Source organism: Hydra viridissima, unplaced genomic scaffold (genome assembly GCF_058129835.1).
Source record: "Hydra viridissima isolate aposymbiotic clone 2 unplaced genomic scaffold, HvirCarnegie_v1 scaffold_7, whole genome shotgun sequence".
NCBI lineage: Eukaryota > Metazoa > Cnidaria > Hydrozoa > Anthoathecata > Hydridae > Hydra > Hydra viridissima.
In genome coordinates this window covers 1,492,617-1,502,162 of record NW_028324306.1, presented here as the reverse complement: position 1 = coordinate 1,502,162, position 9,546 = coordinate 1,492,617, and the positions used below count along the sequence as shown (strand labels likewise).

At 31.4% G+C, this 9,546-nt stretch overlaps 1 pseudogene; it reads left to right on the top strand.

Moving 5' to 3' along the window:
* The first annotated feature begins 1,399 nt into the window (after window positions 1–1,399).
* On the top strand, window positions 1,400–2,213 carry LOC149885541 (uncharacterized; annotated as a pseudogene).
* The last annotated feature ends 7,333 nt before the right edge of the window (window positions 2,214–9,546 follow it).

The window sequence follows — 9,546 nt, the reverse complement described above, 5'->3', positions numbered from 1 at the left end:
AAACAAAATTCTTGAAACGTCACATAAAATTAAATAACTAATATAAAAATAATTAATATAAAAATAACTAATATAAAAATAACTGATATAAAAAATAACTGATATAAAAAATAACTAGGGTTCGGAAAATGTGTCTGCGCAGATCTGCGCAGACGAAAATATGCACATATCAGCGAAGACGTCGGCGCCGACATCTGCGCAGACACTTTAACGGAAACGAAAAATTTAAATATCTGAATCAAATGTCTGAAATTATTTTTGCATAATTATCTACTTTTTACGAGTTTTTCATTACTTATCTGTTTCTTTTTGGTTCGAGCTACATATAATCAATCGATATAAACTTTTGTAAGTGTTTCTTACTACAACTTAAAGTGGTTTAGAATCAAGAAATCGTGTTTTTTCGTCATTCAAAACGTTTAAAATGGAAAACATCAAAATTTCGAATTATTTGACAAATTTTGATCGAGAGAAGCGTTCTGGCACTTGTTTAGCATGTAACAAAACTGTTCAATGGTCAAAGGAACGTCTTGCAGCGCATAAAATATCAACATGTCCAAACGCCAGTGTCAAGGAAAAAAAATTGTTTTCTAAGCGTAACTATGAATCGTCATATCTTATCAATGATTCTCAGCAACTTCCGTCTACGTCTGATTCACCGACGCAGCGTGTACATCCACCAATTAATAAAGAGCTCAAAAATGATATCGACATGAAGCTTGCTAATTTCTTTTACCCTACGGTATATCATTTCGTTTAGTCGAATCGGAGGCCTTTAAGGATTTCGTTAAGTCGCTCAATCCATCGTACGCATCTGTCATCCCGAATGCTAAAGCCTTATCAGGATCTCTGCTCGATAAACAATACACAAAATGTTCTACTTCTGTAATTGAAATTTTGAAATCTGAAACAAACTTAACACTGATGTCTGACGGCTGGACGAACATAAGAGGCGATCACATAGTGAATTTTTGTATTATAAAGCGCCCAATCAGAAGCCTTTTTTTACACCTCGATAAATACATTTTGAATCATTCAAAATTCATCTGCAGTTGCCGCGGCAATCTTACAAGTTATTGAGAAGATTGGCTCACAAAAATTTATCAGTTTTATAAGCGACAACGCTCCTGTTATGAAATCAGCGTAGAGGATCATCGAGGACAAATATCCACACATCTCGGCTAGCGGATGCGAAGCTCATGGAGTCAACTTGCTTGTGAAGGACATAGTTTCTACAACTGAGGCCACAAAAACAGCCAAAGATACTGAGAAAATCATCAAATATGTGAAAAATCATCACATTGTGAAAGCAAAGTTTGATGAAAGACGAATTACAGCAAATATTTCTCTTTCATTGTCCATGCCTGTATCTACACGATAGTTTAGTTATTATAAATCAATGAGCAGTCTCCAGCTATCAAAGTACGTTCTTATTAAGTTGGTAGACGAAGAAAGTACATTACTGAAGGAAATTCAACCAAACAATACATCTACTGATGTTATGGCATTGATAAAATCTAACCCATTTTGGGACCGTCTCTCTATGCTTGTCAAAAGCATTGAATTTCCTTCCAACGTGATCGGAAAGCTAGAAAGTGATGAAGCTCCATTGTCTCTCGTGTATGATTACTTTGGTCAAATGTACAATTCATATATGGACGATAAAGACATACAACAAAAAGTGCAATCTCGCCTCAATTTTCTCTTTACACCAGGTATTGGAATTGCTTTCATATTAACGCCCAAAAATGTCGCACAAGGTTTATATTTGAATGAAGATAAAACCGATTTTATCACTGCTACAGTTGAATTCGCCAAAAAGATCAAACCTGAAATTGCTGACACTGCTGAGGATGAATTGATTTGCTCATGGAGAAATGGCTGCGCTGCCTGAGAGAAGAAAGGAAACAATATTCAAGATGAACGCGCGAAATTATTGGAGCATTATCGGTCGCGATAAATATCCTGCTCTTTACGAAATTGCTAAGCCTATTAACGAAATGATCTGCTCATTGGCTACAGCAGAAAGAGCTTGGTCGACCTTTCGATTTATTCACTCGCGACTAAGAAATCGTCTTACGAATGAGAGAGTTGAAAAGCTGGTATTCTTGTATACTAATAGCGTGCTGATGGACACAAATAACAAGACTGATTACATTCTTGAAGAAGGTGCAATTCTCAATGAAACTGAATGTCAAGAAATCACCGAATAGGCGCCAGCATTATATTTTTTTACTACTGTAAGAATCTTTGAAAACTCTTATTGTTACTAATCACTGAATTTATAATAAAGTTAAAATATTACTTAAAACAAGTTGAAAACTTTTTTTTCTTGATTTCAAAAAATCGACTGCAAGGCAGTAAATTTTGTCGGCGCCGACGTGTGCGCAGACAGTGTAATTTGTCGGCGCCGACGTGTGCGCAGACGTCGGCGCAGACAAATTACACTGTCTGCGCATATCTGCGCAGATCTGCGCAGACAGTCCGAACCCTAAAAATAACTGATATAAAAATGAAAAAGTTAGTATGAAATCACTAGTTCTGGCTTAAAATATATATATATATATATATATATATATATATATATATATATATATATATATATATATATATATATATATATATATATATATATATATATATATATATGCTTTGATGAAAGTCAGCTAAATACAAATTCAAGGTGAAATCAAAATTAAAAGATAAATTTGATTTTTTAAATAAAATTTTTTTTTGCATTTTAAGTAAGAAAAAAAACTTAAAAATTGTTTTTTTCACGAATCTTCAGAAAAAAGGAAGTACTTATTATTGTTGACAAAACATGTTCAGAGAACCATAACTCTATCAAAACCATCGGCAATAGCAGCACGTTTTTATTGATCTGTCTTCATGCTCACTCTTTTTTCTTTTTCGACTTCTTGTTTCACCAACATTTTTCCCTTGTTGGAAATACATCCCAAAATCAATCCTTTTGGTATTCTGGGTTGAATGTGGAGAGCCGCAAATTTAAGAAAAATATTAGTACCATTACCATGGTTGTGTTCAGCGTGTGAATGGTCTGGATAAGAATGCATTTCCTCTACTCTCCCTGGTAATCCCACCATATCACATGTCTGCACTGTTAAGTTAGTTCCTCGTAATTATTCAATGAGTTGGGTGCATCGATAACTTTTGTATTGAACATTTTAACAGCTATTAGAATGGTATTAACGGAGTAGACTCTTTTGATTTAGAACAGCAAATTTTAATAAGACTTTGTTCATTTTTATATATCTTTATATCAATTTTTGTCAATTTCAATAAGGGCTTTGTTCATGAAACTGAAGAAAATACTGTGCTATGAAAGAAATTTCTTAAACTAGTCCTGGAACTTTCGTGTTTTGAAGAACATATGGTCCTGATAATCGAACTGATTATCAGGACCAGATGTTTATGACCACTTTTGCGAGAAACTCTAACGCGAAGCCTAATTGTCTTCCATGACCTTGTAAAACGTTCCCATCGTCTTGTTTTACTTGAAGTTCTTTGATTTCTTGAATAGCATCAAGAACATTCGTGAAGATACTTAACATTATATTGATTCTAAAACATGTGCTGTTTTTAATCAAAAATTTTTTAAAAGGGATTTCTTTTGTTCCGTTGGCTGTGTTTCAATGCAATAATAATATTGAAATTTTGCCGTCTGCCGTTTTATTGTTCATGTCCTTTGTAGGTATGTTTTTAGATTTAGGTTTAATTGGGCTGAAATTTACTGCCTGTTGGGTAATATTACCCATAAAAAACATATTGCGTTGTCAAAGATTATGGAAAAGGGAAACCGAAATTCATTGAATTTCCAATTAAATTGCAAGTTATGATTGTACGTTTTGATACTTTCCGAGTCATAGGATATTGTCTACTGTTTGCGCAAGAACTTTTGGCATCAAACTAGATTTATCTTAATAAAATGCTTGAAAATGTAGAGATCATGCGGTGTAGAGACTTCTTTTTGTAAAAAACAGATTCTTTCCCTTTTTTGAATCATGATTTTTTTTGATAGATAATTGTTTGTACAATATGTGCCTCAATGAGTGGAGCAAAAATTGTATCCGCGATGAACCTAACATATTCTCTAATTCCGTTTTTTAGGGGTTGTAAAGGATTTTGTGGATATTTGTTGTTGTGCAGGAAAGGCAATTGTCTAGTTGGATAGTTCCATCTTGACCATTAAATAATTGACCAACTAAAGTTTTGCCATGAAATTACAATTAGAAAGTAGAAGTATGATTTCTAGCCTTGATGTCTAATTTTCCTTTGTCCAGTGTCTGTCTTGTTTAACCCATGCCAGACGTTTCTTCTTCATGGCCAGTGTTAACAAATGCTTCTTTAGGTGTCATTTAATAATTCTCGAGCTCACACCAATCATACTCATCGCAAGATCACACTTTAAATGCACACGTGTTTTTTTGGGCTCCAGAAAAGAAAAAAAAAGGAAAAAATCTCTTGCATTGGTCAGGTGTTTGCGTCCACAGCAATCTTTTCTCTAGGGTGAAAGTGTCCCAGTTTCTTAATGCAGTTTAATAACTTTTCCAACGGTGTGCAACTCCACATATTCTAGCAATTTTTCCCTTATTTTTTCTCTCTTATTTTTACCAGTATAATTTAATAAAGTTTTAGTTTTAGAACGTTTATTTGGAGTAACGTCCATCTTTGTTGACCATAAAGTTTACGTGGAGTATCTGTAGAAAATCATGTTAAATTTGTAATGTTTGAATTCAGAGAAGTTACAATCTTACAATCTCTCTAATAAAATAAAAATGTAAATAGTTATCTACATGATATTGCTATGTGGTTACAAATGAGATGCCTAATTTAAGTTTTGGTGTAGGAAAAAGAGATTTTCCTTAAGTATGCCAATGTCTTCCGAATATATCCGTAGTTTTAGTACATATTTTTGTTTATTAAACTTTATGTTTATTTATCCACCATGATAATGCAAGACCATTCACGTCTTTAGCAACCGTGGAAACTTATTGGAGCTTGGGGGGAAGTGATGTCACATCCTCCATACAGCCCTGATCCGGCACCATCTGATTAACATTTGTTTCGAAGTTTGCAGGACTTTTTGAATCGTTCACAGAAGATGATGATCTTAAATCACATGTGGTTCAGTTTTTTTTGTTGATGAGGATCAAAAAGTCTACGAGCGTGAAATCATGAAGATGGCAAGAAAGATGGCAAAAGGTCATTGAACAAAATGGGAAATATATAATTGATTAAAAATGATTCTTTGTATTTAAATGCATGAGTTTTTTTCATTCCATAAAACCGAAATTACCTATTTGCCAACCCAATATAGTGTTTAGTAAATTGTAAGTTATTGTCTAACTATACATACATAGATTTTATGCAAATATTTTTCTTCAATTTTTTAGCTTTTTTATGGGTGTTTATTATGGGTGTTTATTTTGTGTGCTGATCATGGTGTTTATTATGAGTATTTATCATCGGTAAGATATGATACCGGTATTTATTATCGGTATTATGGGTGTTTGTTGTTGATGTTTACAATGGTTGCTTACCGTTGGTGTTAACATATCTTCTCACAAAGATGCTTTTTTTACTCCAAAAAACCGGATTTACACTTTTCTGATATTTTGGGTATTTCCATTTCAAAAATTATAGCTATGATTTGTAATTATGAATTATAGTTATATTATGAGTTATTAATTAAGACTGTTAAACAAAAAAAAATATTGACTAGATAAATAAAAACTAAGTTTAAAGTCTGCTGTACTACCATCTTGAGTTGATTCATTGTAATATTTATCATAAAAATCATCATAAAGTTAATTCCAAAAAGATCGTTAAAAGATTCTTAAAAAGATATGTTTTCAGTAACAAAAGTGATCAACAATAACATTTAGTAAATCCGCAGATGTTTGAGCGAAATTTTAAGATTTCAACACATATTTCAAATTCGCTCGTCTTGGAACTATATTTTGGAGAAGGTAATAAAAAGAGCAAAGAACTTGAACTTTGATGAAAAGCTTGTTGAGAAGAGAACGTGAGAAAAGTTTTTTCGTGGAAGACATTTATTTTCCACCACAAAACTGCAGCACGAAAAAGCATCAAAAAAATTTGAGCGTGATGTGTTCAACGTTGCGCTGGAAAATTTTCCTGGTCTGTTGTGAGCAACATTCAAAACAATTGAAGAGGAGCAGGTTTTCCTTCCTTTGGTCTCACCGAAATCTCTAATAGAAGAAGAACTATGCATAAAATCTCAAAGAAAAGACAAGAGAAAAACATAAGAAATAAACTAGTCACATAATAAAAGTAGAACTTTACAAAAATTTAAAAGTAACACTTATAAAACAGAGTTTTAAAAGAGTTAAAATATAGGCCAAATAGTTTTATAATGTATTCACATATACATACGTATATACACATATACAAAAATAAGAAATTATAAAATGAACATCAACATAAAGAAAATAGTTATAGATATAAAGAATAAATTAAGCGTAACTTTTTAGGTAGAAATGATAGAGTGACTTTAAGAACAGATTCTTGGACCTAAGGATAAAATCTGTTTTTCATCATGCTGGCTATCATCAAAAATTATCTCTGGCTATCATCAAAAATTTTATACGTTCCACAAGTGGCCAAAAGCATTATGCTACTTGATAATTCTTTCTATTGAATTTGGCCATGAAGAAATCATTTCAAATTTTCCCACTGAAAAAAATCTGTAAAGTTTTCTTGTCTTTATGTTTGTGCGATTTGTTTTTACGAATCAAGTTCAATTAGATTTGATTTGTGCTTTTCGGTGAGAATAAAGAAATAAAACTTTTTAATAAAGTTCTCTGCGTGCCTGTGTGAGTGTTGAATAATGCGAAATAAATGAAAAAATAATGCAAATGTTATGAATATAAATAAACAATGATATAAATAGTTTTTCATCTAAAGAATGAACCATTTTAAAAAGAAAAATCTTATTTTTTAAAATTGTTATTTCGTATTATTACATGTTGGTAATAATTTCATATTTAACTTTGATATTTTGCATTTTTAGTTCTTTTATTTTGTATTTTTTTTTTATTTTATCGATGTAGCTGAAGAAGTTTTTTGTTGCATGTACGTAGCTGAAAAAATTCCTTAACTTGACACTTGACATTTCAGAAGTTTATGAACAGGGCAAGATATCACGTTAAAGTTATAAAGGATTAGAATTCGGTTTGATGTTACCTGGCAATAATTCAGAAAATTTTCTGTCAGGATATTATATGTGGAATATGCGCCTCTAGAGAAGTGTTATTGGCCAATTGTGGCTTCAACGTGTCAACCCTTGTAAAATTTTAAAATATTTTGATTGGTTTGTAAACCCTCTTCTAGCTGCTTTCCTATCATTTAAATTTCCAAATATTTCTTTGAGGATATCCTCTAGCAGGCTTGGCTCTTCTTTAAATCTCAATTACATTAAGTGTATTTTTTCCTCTTCATCAGAGGAAAAAATCATTAATTATTCATCACTCATCCTTCATCATTCATCCTTCATCATTCATCCTTCATCATAGATCCTTCACCATTCCTCATCAGAAATCTTTTTCTTTTTTAAAAAAAATTCTTGATTTCCCTCAAGTAAGATGCAGAATCCTTTCAATATATCAAATCTAGAAACGTAGGACCGACACTCTCAGCTGGAGAACACCTTTACTTACTACCTTTAGACTTAGAGCTTTAACATTCTAAAGGATGGATAACGTAATTCAGATAACGTACTTCTGTGAGGATGTTGTGTTTTATTCTTTAAACCCTCATTCGGGTTTACTTAATCATACCTTGTTTATAAAAAGTTAGTTTCATAGAACCCCTCTTCCTTCCTGTATTATCTCACCGCTATCTAAACCGTTCAAATTTTCTATTCATTCTGAAAAGACGGAAAGCCTTAAATTGTACGGATTTTACTTTACTAAGGTTTTTAGGAGCAGGCTCATATAACATTCTCTGCTAAAACAATATTTTTTCTACCAACCTGTTTGAAAATAAGCATCTACAAGGAAAATTTAGAGTGATCAGATTTGGAATGGAAAGTTTCAACTTTTTGAATGCAATATCTTTTAAGGTGGTCCTATATCATCAAACTTGTGTCGTTGACGCTTGACCTTAAAACACTTTTTACTGCATATAATAGGATGTCCAGGTATAAAAAAATAAAAAAAATAAAAAAAAAGAATTTTACGGGGTTAATAAACCATGTTGGAACCCGAAATACCCCAATTACTGTTTCCTTAATAACTTTTAAACCATATTTACTTATTGAATAAAATTTTACAAAAAGTTTTGTATTACTATGAAGATCAATTTGAACTAAAATCAATAAAATTTATTGAGTAGTTTGTATTTTATAGATAAAAGACCATTTATATCAAAAAGTGACTATAGTTATGTTAGTTCTTAGACCAAAATTTCAAAAAATGCAAAGTAAAAAACTTTCATTTTAGTTCAGGTTGTAAATCAAATTTAAACGAATAACTTGGGAAATTTTTAGGTCTAACTGTAAAACCTAGGAAATTTTATTCTGGAAACGGTGACTAAAAATAGGCAAAAATTAAAAACTGAGAAAAATGAAAATAAGAAAATAAATAGAAAATAAAAAGCATCAAAATAACATCACAATAACGTCAATTTGCCAAACTATACTTTAAAAATCCATTGGTAACATTTTCAAACATTCATTTTAGCAGTGGGTAAAAACTTTTGATTTGCCGTTGCTAGGGGCGTAACTACGGAAAACAATTTCAGCACTTTGTTTAAAATTAAAAATATACCAACTTGTGCTCTGAATTTATTTAAAATTATTAAAAAATCTTAAACTAATATAAATTTTGTACAAAATTATGTAAAAAAAAAAATTTGATATTTTCCATTTTTAATGGTATAGGACCACCTTAAAGGTGAGTAGTTTATTTATTGTCAAAGAGTGCATTCAAATTAATCTTCATATTAGTAACGGTTAGCACACACCAACCCTGGGTCGCTGATCTACTTTTATTTTTAAATTTATGACAAGTTTTGAAGAAAAACAGAAGTTATGTTTTGAATAAAAAGTTTAGTTTTTTTCCTGATAACGAGGCTGATCAATAAATTGTTTTTACTTTTTAAAAAATGATGAGCTCATCAGATTTGAAGATGATGGGTTACATCAGTGTTTTCCAACCTTTTTTTATGCCCCATGTCCCTATCTAAGCAGTTTCTAAAATTCTAACAGCCCATATTTAAAATACATTCAACTTTTGCTATTCAAAAATTGAATTATTCACTGAAGAAACTGAGAGTTGCCATATTGTTGACTTAAACTTTCACCCCCTGTGGGTCCTAAACCCCTAAACCCCCCCCCCCCCTCCTTAATACTGAATATAAAAGTTTTTTAACTTATGAGGTTTAAAAACTTTTATATTCAATATTAAGTATTGATTATAAATGTTTTTTAACCTTATAAGTTAAAAGATAAAAAGAGAACTAGAAGTGGGAATTTGTTATACTACCACGTTCCATGTTTTTAAG